At 41.8% G+C, this 17,607-nt stretch overlaps 1 long non-coding RNA gene across 8 annotated transcripts in view; it reads left to right on the top strand.

The window, feature by feature from the left end:
* The first annotated feature begins 2,557 nt into the window (after nucleotides 1–2,557).
* LOC118895757 overlaps nucleotides 2,558–17,607 on the top strand; it is a 46,705-nt gene continuing 31,655 nt past the window's right edge. Inside the window, exons 1-4 of one of the 8 annotated variants that reach the window (XR_005020015.1) lie at nucleotides 2,558–2,692; nucleotides 4,251–4,869; nucleotides 6,264–10,647; nucleotides 14,111–14,182. This is a non-coding gene — a long non-coding RNA (uncharacterized LOC118895757). Of the gene's footprint in view, nucleotides 2,693–4,250; nucleotides 4,870–6,263; nucleotides 10,648–11,035; nucleotides 11,227–14,110; nucleotides 14,183–17,607 lie in introns of those variants that run through there. The other 7 variants (XR_005020013.1, XR_005020018.1, XR_005020017.1 and 4 more) reach the window with 7 other exon arrangements.

The following is a 17,607-nucleotide window of genomic DNA, read 5'->3' as shown; positions in this document are numbered from 1 at the left end:
TTGTATATGGGAGGGTTCAAAGGAAGATAGAAAGAGAACTAAGTGGCAGTGACACAGGGTTTCCAAGGAAATTGTGTCAAAACCTTTGGTCTTCAAAGTGGGTTGCTTTTCTTTTCTAAGATAACACGTTTTCCTCTTAAGGTTGAAAAGTTCTCGCCTTCTCGCCTTTAGCCTTGTAATGGGTTCTAATATATAGAGGAAGTATTGTGTGGCGGTTAAAACCTGGGTGCTGGTGTAGCTGTTTTGTATCCTGATTATGGTGGTTGTTAATTAACTTGTACATATATTAAACTCCATAGAACTGTACATAGAAAGGGAAAAAAAAGTCAGTTTTACTGTATAATTAAACAAACCCACAGGGTGCTGGGGCTAGACTGCTTGGGTTTGTTTGAATCAGAGATCCATCACTCCTTCATTGTGTGACCCTGGGCTGGTTACATGTTCCCTAGCTTCCTCATCTCTAAATGCAGGTAATAACAATACCACCTGCATGGGATTGTTGTAAGGATTCAGTTAATAATGTAAAGTGCTTAAAAGTGCCAGGCTCATTGTGCGTGCTTAAACAAGAGTTAGCTATTATTACTATTATAAGAATGTAAAGGAATAAAAAGAAGCTATATGGGCTATCATGATCATAGCAGCTGCGAATAGTCTCACATACAACTGTCCTGAGGTACTGTCTTTAGGCAGTACAGGAAGAAACCCTAGAAAAGTGTGAAGTTACTAAGCAAATTTAAGTCTGCTCTATTGCTATTTTTCAGGGAAGGCAAAAACCCACTTCCAAAACAAAAAACTCACCTCTTCCTCCTAATTCATTCATTCATGCATTGAATGCTGGCTATTTTTGAGAAACTTACTGAAAAATTAGAAAGGATCTTGGCAGTCTCTCATGTCCAGAATCACCTGATGACGTGTTCTCTAGCATGTGTGTCTTTGTGTGTGGCCTCAGTTTTCTCAGATTTACCACAGTTACTGGCCAGAGGTACTGACTGTCTGTGATTAAGCATCATACCTATTGCACCTACCAGTGAGAATATTATGACCAAATTCTTCCGCTAGGTTGATTAGCCAGAAGGTAAATTCTGAGAATTGTTTGAGAAGCAAAAGGAAGCTTCTGCAAAACAGTGTTTTAAGGATGGTCTAGACTTAATAATCAGAACATGAAACTCCTGTACTAAATGAGAGAATATCGATGGTCTTTGACATGAAGGGGAAAAGTGAGGCATCATTCCTACATGATGTTAAAATATTAATCTTTAGCCATTCCCACCCACTACAGGGCATCAGTGGGGCAGACAACATGACAGAGACATTAAGAGCACGCAGAGGTGCTATCTATTGGATTCACATGAGTCTGAAGTTTTGTTTTTATTGTTTAAGCATTACTCTTTGACAGTTGAGAGAAAACAATCCCCTGGGGAGGAAGAGAGCAGCCAAGAGAAAATGGAACATTCTGAGAAAGAATGGAAATGATTCTATTGCTCCACAAGACAGAGCCAAGTGGGAGGGAAGCCAGGGTAAATGATCAGAGGCCATCTACAAAACAGCTCGCCTCAGCTTCAGTGCTGGGTGCCTACTCAGTGAATAACAGCTCTGCCATGTCCGGCACAGCTGGAGCTCCAAGTTAGTCATCTGCAGGAAACTAGCCTTGATTTCCATTTTGCAAAAAGCGTCTGAGTGATCAAGAAGCACAAGCACACAGGATTGCATCTGTGCTCCACTTTTCCTTGGTTGTCATGGGAATTGTTGCAAGTAACATAAACAAATTTAGACTCTGCGGAACTACACAGTAAAGACCTAGTGATTAGTAGGGCTTGCTGTTTATGGTGATTAAAAATGCAAAATGTTGAAACTTCACTTTGTCTCAGTAACTTTGAAGAAAATGCTGTTTTAAAGAGGGGAAGAAAGATATGATGGAACTTTAAAAAATAAAAATGCATATTTAATATCACATAGAAGTCAAAAAACTCTTTGATGGCACATATTTTCTTTCTTTTAAGGTGTCATGAATACAAAAGGGGTGACATGCTGAACACAACAAGGCCGCAGAACCAACTGGTATAAAGTTACTAAATCATTTTCTAGCCCCTCAAAACAACCTCTGTTCTGTGGACATAAGGGGGCTGTACTGACACCTTGCCATTAATTTCTACTCTTTACTAGTTCCTGCATGCTGCCATAGTGTAAATGATTAATGATGGAAGGGCACTCTTCACACTAAGATCAATGGATTAAGAAGTATCAGTAAGCTGACATATGCTCAGAAACCAACACAGTAAGAGAACTTTCTTAAACCAAAATCCATTGTGGGTCAATTGGATAGAACAGCAGTGATCCTGGGCTGCATTAGGTTGGCAGAATGTGGTGTAAATTAGTAGCAGATGCTAGCACCAGTTCTCAACTGTCTAGGCACAGTTGTCTGAGGTCTGAGGGCCTTTTCTGTCTGAGGTATTGTAACCACTGTTTCCTGGCTTTCCTGCCTGTTTTTGCTGAGAATCATAAAATGTTAGGACTGAAATATCTACTGTCATTCCCCCATTTTACAGATGAGAAAATGATGACCCAAAGAGACTAATACAACCAGGGAAACAGAAACTTACTTAGTAAAGTGCACTGTTTGAAGTTGCTAGCAAAATACCTTGGAACATTTTTAGATATGCCTCAGTCAAAACATAACCATTGAATTTTACAGGTAAGAAAAACCTGAGAATATAAGTTATGAACATTTAAAAATGGAATCTTTGCTGGTTGAGAGGTCTAAAAGCCTAGAGAGAAGATAAGGAGGGAGAAATATTCTGCTTTCTAAAATACATTATAAGTTTTCAGGGTAAATACAGCATCAGTTTTTGGATTCTGTATTTTTCCACAAATGCTAAGTTTACCATATTTTCTTCATTTTATCTAAAGATTCAGGCCTAGCTCCAAACTATAAACAGTAGATAGAAATATAATGGTCACAATTTTAACTTGTAAAATTAATTGTATTTCACTCTCTCCAAAATAAACTAGAAATCGACTACCAATCATTTTCTCAACTTGGGAAGCTACCGCCCTCTAGAGGGTGGGTCTGGAAACGTCAGGGGTTTTTCTCAACTATCACGATGAGGGATGGGGCTGGGAAGTTGCTACTGGCCTTTCATATCTGGGGATGAAGGATGCACATAAAGAACTACCTTCCCCAAGATGTCAATAGTATTCACTTTGAAACCCAATGAAAGTGAGATCTACAAAGTTTTGACAAGTTGCATTTTAAAATACCATTTATCCTACAGTGACTTATTCAGTGAGAAGGGAGCTAGAGTGTGCACGTTGACAGAGAACATGGGACTACTAAGAAGTTCATGCTAGGGCTTCCCTGGTGGCTCAGTGGTTAAGAATACACCTGCCAGTGCAGGGGACACGGGTTCGAGCCCTGGACCAGGACGATCCCACATGCCGTGGAGCAACTAAGCCCGTGCACCACAACTACTGAGCCTGTGCTCTAGAGCCTGCGAGCTACAACTACTGAGCCCATGTGCCACAACTACTGAAGCCCATGCGCCTAGAGCCCGTGCTCCGCAACAAGAGAAGCCACCGCAATGAGAAGCCTGCGCACCGCAATGAAGAGTAGCCCCTCCTCGCCCCAACTAGAGAAAGCCCGCACGCAGCAACGAAAACCCAGCACAGCCAAAAATAAATAAATAAAGTAAATTTATTTAAAAAAAAAAGTTCATGCTAAACCTGAGTCTATAGGAAGCTCATGGATCTGCGTTTCAGGCCAGCTTACTCCACGAGCTTTTATCTCATCATTGGGATCTGGGACTTGACTGGCCAGTTCATTGTCCACATTTGTAGTGCCACTTACTCAATTAGGGATACATAAAGGTAAAGACTTCTGACTGATGTAATGTTATACAGTGTTTACAGGCAAATGTTGATAAAATGGTTAAAGTGCTCTGATCCTTGCAGAAGAAACTGAATGCCAGAAAGACATAACATGAATTCTTTTCTAAGATTTTCAGGCACTTTTAGATTATGTAAGGGAAACTTCTACTTGTTTTCCACCTTCTATTCTCCCCTTCTTCCCTTAAGTAATAAAAGTCCGAAATCCCCATTTCCCTCTGCATCCTCCAGCTTCCCCATGGGGGGGTGTGGCCGTGTAACTGTTGAGCAATGGACGCTGTGAGTGGGCAACTTCCAGCACTTCCCCCTTCTTTTCAGTAGGGGAGCCGCATGCTCTTCACTCTCTTCTCTTTTTCCCATTGCGAAAGGATGACGACTTGAGCAACCACCTTAGACCCAGAGATGGAAGCTGCGGCACGTTCCCCCAGTCGGGTCCTTGGATGACTACGTGGAGCAAAGCCACATACTCACTTCTATCTCATTTAAGCCAATGTATTTTGGAGAAATTGATTCTCTGCCATTTTTTCACATGACAACTAAGTTGCTCTCTCAACTAGCCTCCAAATTAGAAATGCCATCTGGTTTCATTAAAAATATAGTGGAAGAAACCTGAATTCAACAGAACTCCTTTTTAGGTATATCTGAATCACAGATACACACATATATGTACCCAGCAAAAAATAACTTCTGTTTACAAACTCAATTCATTAAAAAGAGGCACGGTCCTTGGTAGCTTAAAAAGGGTGGTGGAAGGCTTTATTATAGCAATATTTAATGCAATGCATACAGTAATGTTCTATATCATTAATCTTCAATGTGAACAGGTCAGCTTCATATATTTATCTTTTTTTTTTTTTTCCTGCAGACTGTACACAAGGGCAGGAGGCTTTTTGGTTTTATAGGCCACACTTCTCTGGATGTGCTCTCCTTTGATGTTAACTACATGTGGCTAGAGTGGGCGCCGGACCGTCAGAACTGTTCCTTGAGGTGTGTAGCCTCGGAGGTGCAGTTTGTCCTTAAACTGCGGCGTTACTGCTACCCAGCCTATGCAAGAACACGGCAGAACACAAATGGTGTTAGCAACTGTCTTATTAAAAACACCAAACACAGCTCAAAATGGAAACCCAAGGGAGGCTACTGCTGTGTTTCTATTTTTTAAAAGCATACAATGCATTTGTGAAAAGGTACAGATTTATTTTCAGAGTAGGTTACATCTTATGAATAATCTAGAATGTATTTCTTAAAATATTCAGCTTATGTCAGTTAAGGCACATCTGTATAAAAAATATACTAAAAGTCAGTAAGGCTACTTTATTCACCTTTTAAAAAGTGCTTGGTGAAGACAAAAAAACCCTAATGGTTTTTGAATAAGAATAAGGTATGTTTTTTTGTTTGTTTGTTTGTTTGTTTTGGCCATGCTATAGATAGGCAGTTAATGAAAGCTTAATCTCATTAGGATAAATAATTTTATAACATATTTTAAAAGAGAGATTTCTGACAACCCAATTATTCTAAGATCTCAACAGTGAAACCATATTTCTAATAAAATAAAATAATTTGGAAGGTCAAAAAAAAAAAAAGTGCTTGGTGTAGGGACCTCCCTGGTGGTCCAGTTGATAAGACTCCGTGCTTCTATTACAGGGGGTGCGGGTTCAATCCCTGGTCAGGGAGCTAAGATCCCACATGCCGCGCGGTGCGGCCAAATTAAAAAAAAAAGTGCTTGGTGTAAAATTACCTGCAGAGGAGAACTTGATGTCAGCCACTGCTTCAGATTCCCCAAGTCCTTCATCTAATGTGATGTCTTCAGCAACAAGAGGAGGAAATCCTGCCATTCTTTCTTCTCCACCCATTGGAATCTTCCATTGGGAGGAGATGAAGATATTTGGAAGTTCAAATTAAACCCCTGATAAGTCTAATATTAAGTAAGGCACTGATAAGATATTACTGTACAGGTATCAAGAATAAAATCCTTTTAAACATTCAACTGTTGAAAAAACCTCAAATCACTTCTAGGTCAAATGAAAAACCCGGGAGCTCTGTGATGGGATGAAGCCTATAGATCCCAGTGACAAGGGCCCCATATGGGCATCCAACTGGTGGTAACCTCCAGACAGCAGAATCTTGCTTTATTAGCTTACAGTTTTTACAGTCCTCCATAAAGCTTTAGACACAATAATTTTGGGCAATTAAAGCAACATCCTTCCAAATACCTTAGTTCTTACAGGCCTGGCTGGACACAGAGATTAATCCCTGCCTCATTACCTCTCAAGGGTACATGGATAATGGGTAAGATTCAGCTTCTGTGTTTACAGGTGTTTCCATGAATTGGAAGTAACTGGATAATAATTTACCTGTTTATTAACAGATCTCTCTGTGTTTAGCACTAAGGACACAAAGATAGCTATTACAATATGTTCTATATGGTCCCTACCCCCGAGGAGATCAGAAGGTGGAAACAGCAAGTAAATAAACTACAAGGTAAGAAACGCGATGAGAGGCATCTACTAAGTACTGTGATTGTGAAGGAAGTAATGAACGTGGTTTGGTCAAGGAAAACAATGAAGAGCAGAATTTGAAAAATAGATTAAAGTTACTCAGTGGAAAGGTATCCTGGGTTAGTATCATGTACAGACACAGAAATTGGAAAAAGGATAATGAGTTCAGAGAACTGTGCAGAGTATGTTATGTGTGTGTGTGCATTAGTGATGAGGCTATCAGTTTAGAGTTCTCTCAGTAATGTGGAACTACCAAGGAATTATAAGCAGGAAAGAGAAAAGAATCAAAAAGGAATACTGCGGCCTGCTTTGTATTTTGGAAAACTCTGCGTAGTGCAGGGTTTCTCAACCTCAGCACTATTGACCTTTGGGGCCAAATAATTCTTTGTCCCGGGAGGCTGTCCTGTGCATTGCACAATTTTAAGCAGCCTCTACTCAGCATCCACCAAGTTGTGAAAACCAAAAACGCCTCCAGTCTTTGTCAAATGTTCCCTTGAGGTAAGAGTCAACCCTGGTTGAGAACTACAGCTGTGGTGGGGTGAGGGTGGGCAGAAGGCAGTGAAACTGGGAGCTGGGAAAATACCTAAGGATCTCAAAACAGCCTAAAGAAAGTAGATTACAGTTTGGACTATGAGGCTGGTCTCAGTGATCATCAGGAGGCGGGATTGACTTTGACTTGGGAGGTGAGTAAGAAAACCAGAAGGCAAGGATGAGCCACAGAGCAGCCCAAGAAACCATTTGTATTACACCGGGAGAGAAGCCTCAGTGTTGCTTTGAGAAGTATCAGTGAGTCCACTCTGAAGACTACACAGATGCATGGGGGTGGAGCCCTACCCTGCAAATCCTACATGTCTCTGGAGTATTAACTTTAGGGCAGTTATTTCGATGGAGTTTTAATTTCACTCTGGCTTTCTTAGGAAATCCAGAGAGAAAGAAGCATTTACTTCCCAAGTCAGGTTGGTTTTATCCTTGTTGAAGGGCGGGTGTGTATTTTGTGTTTTGACTTATTTTCAGTTGTATGAGCATTAATTAATGGTAAATCACCTCTTCATTGGACGTACCCGCTATTTTTGCAGTAGGTATGTCTCATAATCTTCATCACCACAAATACTTACGTATCAGTGACAACAGTCCCCTTGCACTTGATCTTCTCCACAACCTCGTGGTGTAGGTACAACAGAGAGAGGTAAAGGAAACTTACCTAAAGTCACACAGCTTCGTTAAGTGGTGCAGCAGAGCAGGATTTGGACCCATCCTGGCTCCAGAGATCTTAACTATCATACACTACACACTAGCCAACAGTGTGTACCCATGTCTGGTTAAAGATCTGTAAACAGGCCCCATTCAGTCTCTGGTGAACTTGGAACAATTTCAGTGGCATAGAAAGGGCACAACAGGGACTGCAGAGGATGGGACGTGAGAAGCAGGATTAAGCTTGATTGTAAAGAGGAGGAATGAGCGGGACACTGAGTTTTGTTTTGTTTTTTAAAGGTCAGAGAAATTTTAACACACTCCTTAAGAGGTCAAAGGAAGGAGCAAGTAAAGCAGGAGAGAAGAGGTACGATAACCTGTATGTGCCTGGGATTAAGAACCTGGGAAGAGAGCTTTTCCACTCATACAAGGGCTTCTCAACTCAGCACTACGCACCTTTTGGACCAGATAATTCTGTGTTGTGAGGTGCTGTCTTGTGTATCGCATTACGTTTAGCATCATCTCTGGCTTCCACCCACTAGATGCCAGAAGCGTCACCCAGCTGTGAGAAAATCTGTAACTTCTCTTCACTCACATTATCCAGTACAACTTTCTGCAATGATGTGACCGCTGGGCAGTTGAAAAGTGGCTAGTGCAAGTGAAGAACTAAATTTTAAAGTTTATTTCATTTTAATTAACTTATTTAAATAGGCACATGGCGCTACAATATTGGACAGTGTCACCTAGAGAAAACCCAGCTCTGTCACTATTCTAGGATCAGTCCAATCCAGCATCCCTTTTCTATAAGAGCCCACCTCACGTTATAGTCAAAATCCTCAAGGTGGACAAGGTCGGGGGAGAGCTAGCTGAGAGTGTAACAAAGATGGTTCTGTCCAACAAAGGCTTTTTTAGCAGGGCCGTGGGACTATTACAGGGTGTGTTAACCTAACTATCAAAGCGTGTTGCCTCACCTTGAGTAACGTATGACCCCCGTGCTTCTGATATACAGTGTCCACCTTGTCCATTGAAGTAATGTGAACGGGAAGGAAGTTGGAAGCCACAACTGTAAGCCAAGTTCACTGATTTTCCTTAAGAAAGGAAGAAGGAACTTATTTTATACAATGAAAAACTACCGACCAGTATAAAATCGCTGTGTGTATAAGTCAACCAAAGTTCTCTACAGAGAAAAACAGCTTTTCAAAGTTAAATACTGGTTTCAAAGGAACAAATGAGGTATTTAGTTTTGCCTTCTATGACAAACAGGGTCATAGAAGCACCCATTTTGCAATTACTACAGACGTTTCTTAAAGCCACATATTTGACATTTCTTCTCAGCAAAGCCACACATCATATTGCATTAATGAATTATTCAAATGTTAAATCTGTATAGTAATCTCATGAGTAAACTCAAGATATGAAGAGAAAGTGAGGGGTGGAGCTAGGTGTAGAAAGTGAAAGAAGGATTTTCCGGAGAAATATACAAAGAACTAAAGCTACGAGGGATACCTCCAAGATAACAAACTACTTTGTCATCTGGTTCACCTACAGTGCCTAGAAGAGGGACTGGTACATAGAAGTACTCTAATTATTTCTGTTGGAAAGTTACTACAACATATACCGAATTTCCAAGCACTAAACTGACACAGAAGAGAAATGTGACCAAAGTAGGTAGATAATTTTTAAAGTGAAGGCTCCAGCCAGCCCCTAGTGGACATTAAGGAAAGATATAGGATTAGGTGCCTGAACCACGATCAGACTTCCAGCGTCTCAGAAAACGATGGGGACGGGCGCCCTAAGGCTCACCAGACCATCTGGTCAATAGCTTCGGCGCCCTTGGCGATGAAGTAATCGGACTCCAGGAGCGTGCTGAAGAGAGTGCACTTGCCAGCGTTGGTGGCGCCAACCAGGTAGACGTCGCCGCGGTAGCGTCAGGAACGCTGGAGCGCGGAGATCAACTCTTCGACTCCATAGCCAGTCTTGGAGCTGATGAGCCGCACGTCTCTGAGCATCGTGCTGGACTTGGGCGAAGGATTCGCTTTCTCCTGCTCGTCCCGTGGCCGGTCCCCCTGGGGTGTTGTGGCCTTCGGTAGCCAGGGGGCGGCAGGAGCCCGGCGCGGGCACAGTCGTTCCACAGTCGCTCCTGGAGCCGCTGTCGGTAGCCGAGATATCCAGGGGCAGCAGATTCACCTTGTTTCCCAGCAAGATCAGCTGCTTGGGGCCCACCGGCGCGGGCAGGTGGGGCAGCAGGGCGTCGGGCAGATCAAGCAGGTCCACCATGTGTGGCACCAGGGCGAGACTGGGCCGCCGCAGCACGGCGGTCACCAGCTCCAGGTACTGCTTGCGGCTCACCTGCAGATGCAGGGCGCGCCGGTGAAGCACCAGCAGTCAGCAGCGCTGGCATACGGTCCGGGTGCATCTGCCTGCCGTTCCGTAGTTCCTGCTGCCGCCGCTCCTCCCGCCGCTGCAGCACCGTCGCTCCTCCTCCTCCTGCCGCTGCTGCAGCTCCCGCAGCTGGTCCTGGAGGGTCACTGCGGGCTCCGGATCCGGGACGTACTCGGGGAACAGAAAACTCTCCTCCATGTCAGCCCTTCCTTGGTTATCTCCAGTCGCTGTCGCGCCACGGGGAAGCCCACATCCCAGGCCGGATGGGTACAGGGAGGAGTTGGCCTCACATCTCCTCTTAAGGAGCGTCTCCCAGAGGCCATGGCCCGCTACCGTGGGAGTGGATCCCCGCAGGAAGCTACATAGCAGCCTACGAGTGAGGCCCGTGGGCAGCATGAGAAACGCGGGCGTGGGCAAAAGGGGCTGAGCCACCTTTTCGCACGTGCTCTGTGGCCCCATATGTGAGTAAAACAGTAGAGACTACCTGAAAGCTGTCATTTGTCAGCGTCTCACTTCGGCTCCTTCTCTCGCGTCTAATCTCGTGAGTTCTCGCGATGAAGGCTCTGTGGCCTGAGAGCCCAGTTGAAACCAAGATAAAAGCACCGAGGACTTAGACTACGGTGGGTTGGTCGAATAGGCTAGCGAGTGAGGGTTTGTTCACTTTCAGGCTTCTTCAACGCGCTGGCACCATCTGCTGGTAAGAAATCACATTTTAAAAATCTTCGTGTTTTTTTGTCTTTGGAACTGGAAAAAAATAGAAAATTGAATGCCGCAGACATATGGCCACAATAAAATCCTTTTTTTTTAACATCTTTATTAGACTATAATTGCTTTACAATGGTAAAAATCTTTTATTAATACATCTTCTTGGCTTTTTTTTTCATGTGTCATTATTTGTGCAACAGCATTAAAAAGCAAAAACTTTCATTGGCTAGATCCAAAGCTAAGAGTGTAGAAGCAGCCCCCCCCCCCCCCCCCCCGCTTCAACCACTTGAAGCTTCAGCCCACAACTTGCGCATGTGCAGTTCTAGCCGTCAGCAAACCTTAACCTACACTTTGCGCAGGCGCAGAATTAATATTGGGCCTTTGTGGGGATTTTTTTTCCGCGCCCCCTGCCCCTCCCGCGCCATGAGACGCAGAGTATTCTGGGAACGCCCGATACGGAAATGTTTTCGTTTGACGCTGCGTAGGTTTGTGGGCGCTTGGCTTTTCTCTCTGTGGTTTTGAGAGTTAGCTTCTCGTGAACCGTTTGTCAATATGTGTGACGCACACGAGGGTAGGTGACCACTCAGAACACTCCGCGGCGACCCATCTAAGGGGGGAAACGGGTAGCTGGACGAATTGAGGATTTGCGGCCTCCTCCCCGGTTCGCCGCACCATTGCCCCAGTCGTTTCCCCGCACTCCCGAGGCCGCGAACGAATCCGGGATTTTGATAGATGGAGGGTGCAGGGAACGTAGCCTTTCTCATCTTGGTCAGGGTGACTGTTCTCTCATCTGTCTGCCCTGGGTGAATCTGACACTCCCTTCCCGTGTTGAAAATAGCGCGCAGAACCATGCGACAGGTTCTGTTGTTCCGACTTTGAAGCAAAGGACTCCTTTCTTGATTTCCCTTAAGGCCAGAGTTAATGAATTTATGAATAGTTGAATTTTTGAGCGTCAGCCTGTGCCAGGCATTGTGCTAGGCTCTGGAAATACACCGGGGATAAAGAATATTGAGGGGAGGGGAGCAGGGATTAGTCTGTTTTGGCGTTCCTTCATGCTGTCATATGCCTAAGTAAATTATCGTAAAAGATGACTTTTCCATTTCCTCTTTCCACAAGATGACACAGTTCTAGGTGGCGTGTGTTTCACTGAACAGGACCAATATATCTTTTTTCTTTTTATATGTAGAATTCTTGGTCATGTTTAGTGTATTTTCATGATGTATTTTTAAAGCTCCCAATTCCATTCTCTACAGCTTCTATTTCTACATCGTCTTCTTCTAGCTCCTTATACCGTGTTCACCCCTCACATTTCTCCTTATTTTCTCAGCTGCTTCGTGGAGAAAGTAGAAGCAGAAGCTTAAACTCTACTGTTTAAATTTATGTCACTTTTAATCTTGAGTCTAATTTATTAGCATCATTATTATATTCTCTTTTTTTTTTTTACATTCTCTTAATTCTGTGTTGGAAAAAAAGTTGAAAGTTTTTTAGCTTCATTTTTGAGTAGGTAATATATTCTCATGGCTCAACAAGACATGAAAATGTAAAGTGTAAGGTCTTATTCTTGGCCACCATCTCTCCTGTGTGAGCCCTCGCCATCATAAGTAACCACTGTTCTTTAGAGTCATAAGTAACCACTGTTCTTAGATTCTTAGCTCTCCAGATGCTTTATTTATATTCAAGGAAATACAAGTATAGTAGTATCTTTTTTTAAAGCTTATTTATTTATTTATTTTTGGCTGCGTTGCGCACGCTTTCTCTAGTTGTGGCGAGCAGGGGCTACTCTTCGTTGAGGTGTGTGGGCTTCTCATTGCGTTGGCTTCTGTTGTTGAGGAGCACGAGCTCTAGGCGCACGGGCTTCAGTAATTGTGGCACACGGTCTTTGTTGCTTCGCGGCATGTGGGATCTTCCCAGACCAGGGATCGAACCCGTGTCTCCTGCATTGGCAGGTGGATTCTTAACCACTGCGCCACCAGGGAAGTCCCTACAAATATAGTATTCTGTTTTCCCCCTTTTTACAGACGAAAAGTAACTTCACATTTTTCTGCACTTTTATTTTTTGCTATATTTATCTACTATATCCAGGAGATTTTCATATCAGTACATAGAGAGCATCCTATTTTTTTTTCACAGCTACTTAGTTTGTCTGGATATACTAACTAAAGTTGTGTCTTGATGGATAGTTGGGTTATTTCCAGTCTTTTTCTGCTTCAAACAATGCTGTAATGAGTAATCTTGTACATATCATTATGTCCAATACAAGTATACCTGTAGGATAAATTTTTAAGTATAGAATTGTCAGGTCAGATAATGTACACATGTTACACAAAATACTAACATTTTGCTAAATGGTGCCAAGTGACCACTGTAGTGATTGTGCTAATTAATATTCTCTTAACAATGTATAATAATCCTGTGGGAAAAGAGTTAACGTTATCTCAGTTATCAAGTTTGCTCCAGCATTGTCTCCATTCCATTCCTGCCTGTGTCCTTTGATCATTATTTGATATGCCCTCATCAGTTTTTAGACACTTTTTCTTCAGCTGGCTTCTTTCTGTGCGAAATATTAGATCTCTCTTGTCCTCAAGAAAGCAAGTTGAATGGTTTATTTCCTTTTTCTTCCAATATTTTGAGAAAATAAGTGACTTCTCAATGGATAAATCAGATGGACATTTTTTAAACCTTATCTAAACCCTGTGGTAGTCAACACTGTTGAGGACTTTCTCATGGAAAGTCATTCGTTCAATGTGCAACATCACTCTCACTTAATTCTTCTTACCTTTGTGGCTTTTTTTCTCTTTATCTTCTGCTGTCCACATTATCCCTGGATGATTTCATCCCTTCTCCATCGCTTCAGTTTCCATACGTGGATGACTTCTGAGTACAGTCAGCCCTCCATATCAGTAGGTTCTGCATCTGGGAATTTAACTAACCTCGGATGGAAAATATTTGGGAAGAAAGTGCCAGGAAGGAAAACTTGAATTTGCCTTGAGCTGACAACTGTTTATAGGTGTGCCTTGTTTTATTTTGCACCTCTTTTTGTGCTTCACATTACTGCATTCTTTACAAATTTAGGTTTATGGCAACCCTGGATTGAGCAAGTCTGTTGATGCCATTTTTTTAGACAGCATTTGTTCATTTCATGTCTCTGTATCAGATTTTGGTAATTCTTGCAATATTTCAGACTTTTTCATTGTTATATTTGTTATGGTGATCTGTGATCAGTGATCTTTGATTTTACTACTATGAGTCTCTGAAAGATCAGATGATGGTTAGCATTTTTTCACAAAAAAGTATTTTTTAATTAAGGTATCTACATAATTTTTTAGACATAATGCTATTGCATAATTAATAGACTATGGTATAGTATAAACATAACTTTTATATGCCCAACAGGCTTTCTGTCTTGTTCAATTGATCTGTATTTTTTTGTTTGTTTGTTTGTTTTTTGAACTTAGTGCTTTGTATTTACAACAGAAAAATAATGAAGGAAAAGTCTGACGCTAATCAGCTGGAGACACGGAGCAAAGGTGAGAATCTGGGGGAAAGGGTAGGGGATCTGTATTTGTTTTTGTGCCAGTACCATAGTGTTTTGATTACTGTAGCTTTCTAGTATAGTCTGAAGTCAGGGAGCCTGACTCCTCCAGTGGCATTTTTCTTAGAATTGCTTTGGCTGTTCGGGGTCTTTGTTGTTACCATACAAATTAAAACAATTTTTGTTCTAATTTTGTGAAAAATGTATAAAAATGTGTAATTTGATAGGGATTGCACTGACTCTGTAAATTTCCTTGGATAGTACACTCATTTTGACAATATTGATTGTTCCAATCCAAGAACAGGATATATCTTTACATCTGCTTGTGTCATCTTCCATTTCTTTCATCAGTGTCTTAAAGTATTTGGAGTACACATCTTTTGCTTCCTTAGGTAGGTTTATTCCTAGTTATTTTATTCTTTGGATGTGATGGTAAATGGGATTGTTTCCTTAACTTTTCTTTCTGATCTTTGATTGTTAGTGTATAGAAATGTAAGAGATTTCTATGTATATATTTTGTATTCCGCAGCTTTAGCGGAATTAAGTCTTTTCAATTTTTCGATTTTATTTAATTTATTTTTTTATACAGCAGGTTCTTATTAGTTATTCATTTTATACATATTAGTGTATATGTGTCAATCCAGTCTCCCAGTTCATCAGACCACCACCACCTCCCCCCCCCGCCACTTTCCCCCCTTGGTGTCCATACGTTTGTTCTCTACATCTGTGTCTCAATTTCTGCTCTGCAAACCAGTTCATCTGTACCGTTTTTCTAGGTTCTACATATATGCGTTAATATACGATATTTGTTTTTCTCTTTCTGACTTACTTCCCTCTGACAGTCTCTAGATCCATCCATGTCGCTACAAATGACCCAGTTTCGTTCCTTTTTATGGCTAAGTAATATTCCATTGTATATATGTACCATATCTTCTTTATCCATTCATCTGTCGATGGGCATTTAGGTTGCTTCCATGTCCTGGCTATTGTAAATAGTGCTGCAATGAACATTCGGGTGCATGTGTTTTTTTGAATTATGGTTTTCTCTGGGTATATGCCCAGTAGTGGGGTTGCTGGATCATACGGTAATTCTATTTTTAGTTTTTTTTTTTTTTTTTTTTTATTTATTTATTTATGTATTTATTTTTGGCTGTGTTGGGTCTCCGTTTCCGTGCGAGGGCTTTCTCTAGTTGTGGCAAGCGGGGACCACTCTTCATCGCGGTGCGCGGGCCTCTCACTGTCGCGGCCTCTCTTGTTGTGGAGCACAGGCTCCAGACACGCAGGCTCAGTAGTTGTGGCGCACGGGCGTAGTTGCTCCGCGGCATGTGGGATCTTCCCAGACCAGGGCTCGAACCCATGTCCCGTGCATTGGCAGGCAGATTCTCAACCACTGCGCCACCAGGGAAGCCCCCTATTTTTAGTTTTTTAAGGAACCTCCATACTGTTCTTCATAGTGGCTGTATCAATTTACATTCCCACCAACAGTGCAAGAGGGTTCCCTTTTCTCCACACCCTCTCCAGCATTTGTTGTTTGTAGATTTTCTGATGATGCCCATTCTAACTGATGTGAGGTGATATCTCATTGTAGTTTTGATTTGCATTTCTCTAATAATTAGTGAGGTTGAGCAGCTTTTCATGTGCTTCTTGGCCATCTGTATGTCTTCTTTGGAGATATGTCTATTTAGGTCTTCTGCGCATTTTTGGATTGGGTTGTTTGTTTTTTTAGTACTGAGCTGCATGAGCTGTTTATATATTTTGGAGATTAATCCTTTGTCCATTGATTCGTTCACAAATATTTTCTCCCATTCTGATGGTTGTCTTTTCGTCTTGTTTGTAGTTTCCTTTGCTGTGCAAAAGCTTTTAAGTTTCATTAGGTCCCATTTGTTTATTTTTGTTTTTATTTTCATTACTCTAGGAAGTGGATCAAAAAAGATCTTGCTGTGATTTACGTCAAAGAGTGTTCTTCCTATGTTTTGCTCTAAGAGTTTTATAGTATCTGGTCTTACATTTAGGTCTCTAATCCATTTTTTTTTTTTTTTTTAAATGGGATAACCACTTTTTTTTTTTTTTTTTTTAAATTAATTAATTAATTAATTTATGGCTGTGTTGGGTCTTCGTTTCTGTGCGAGGGCTTTCTCTAGTTGCGGCAAGTGGGGACCACTCTTCATCGCGGTGCGCGGGCCTCTCACTATCGCGGCCTCTCATGTTGCGGAGCACAGGCTCCAGACGCGCAGGCTCAGTAATTGTGGCTCACGGGCCCAGTTGCTCCGCGGCATATGGGATCTTCCCAGACCAGGGCTCGAACCCGTGTCCCCTGCATTGGCAGGCAGATTCTCAACCACTGCGCCACCAGGGAAGCCCTCTAATCCATTTTGAATTTATTTTTGTGTATGGTGTTAGGGAGGGTTCTAATTTCATTCTTTAACATGTAGCTGTCCAGTTTTCCGAGCACCACTTATTGAAGAGACTGTCTTTTCTCCATTGTATATCCTTGCCTCCTTAGTCATACATTAGTTGACCACAGGTGCGTGGGTTTATCTATGGACTTTCTATCCTGTTCCATTGATCTATATTTCTGTTTTTGTGCCAGTACCATATTGTCTTGATTACTGTAGCTTTGTAGTATAGTCTGAAGTCAGGGAGTCTGATCCCTCCAGCTCTGTTTTCTTCCCTCAAGGCCGCTTTGGCTATTCGGGGTCTTTTGTGTCTCCATACAAATTTTAAGATTTTTTGTTTTAGTTCTGTAAAAAATGCCATTGGTAATTTGATGGGGATTGCATTGAATCTGTAGATTGCTTTGGGTAGTATAGTCATTTTCACAGTATTGATTCTTCCAATCCAAGAACATGATATATCTCTCCATCTGTTTGTATCATCTTTAATTTCTTTCATCAGTGTCTTATAGTTTTCTGCCTACAAATCTTTTGTCTCCCTAGGTAGGTTTATTCCTAGGTATTTTATTCTTTTTGTTGCAGTGGTAAATGGGAGTGTTTCCTTAATTTCTCTTTCAGATTTGTCATCATTAGTGTATAGGAATGCAAGAGATTTCTGTGCATTGATTTTGTATCCTGCAACTTTACCAGATTCATTGATTAGCTCTAGTAGTTTTCTGGTGGCATCTTTACGATTCTGTATGTACAGTATCGTGTCATCTGCAAACAGTGACAGTTTTACTTCTTCTTTTCCAATTTGTATTCCTTTTATTTCTTTTTCTTTTCTGATTGCCGTGGCTAGGACTTCCAAAACTATGTTGAATAATAGTGGTGAGAGTGGACATCCTTGCCTTGTTCCTGATCTTAGAGGAAATGGTTTCAGTTTTTCACCATTGAGAATGATGTTTGCTGTGGGTTTGTTTTGTATGGCCATTATTATGTTGAGGTAGGTTCCCTCTATGCCCACTTTTTGGAGAGTTTTTATCAT

This window comes from Balaenoptera musculus, chromosome 5 (genome assembly GCF_009873245.2).
Source record: "Balaenoptera musculus isolate JJ_BM4_2016_0621 chromosome 5, mBalMus1.pri.v3, whole genome shotgun sequence".
Lineage (NCBI taxonomy): Eukaryota > Metazoa > Chordata > Mammalia > Artiodactyla > Balaenopteridae > Balaenoptera > Balaenoptera musculus.
The sequence above is the reverse complement of the archived record's forward strand: the minus strand, read 5'-3'. Positions and strand labels throughout refer to the sequence as shown.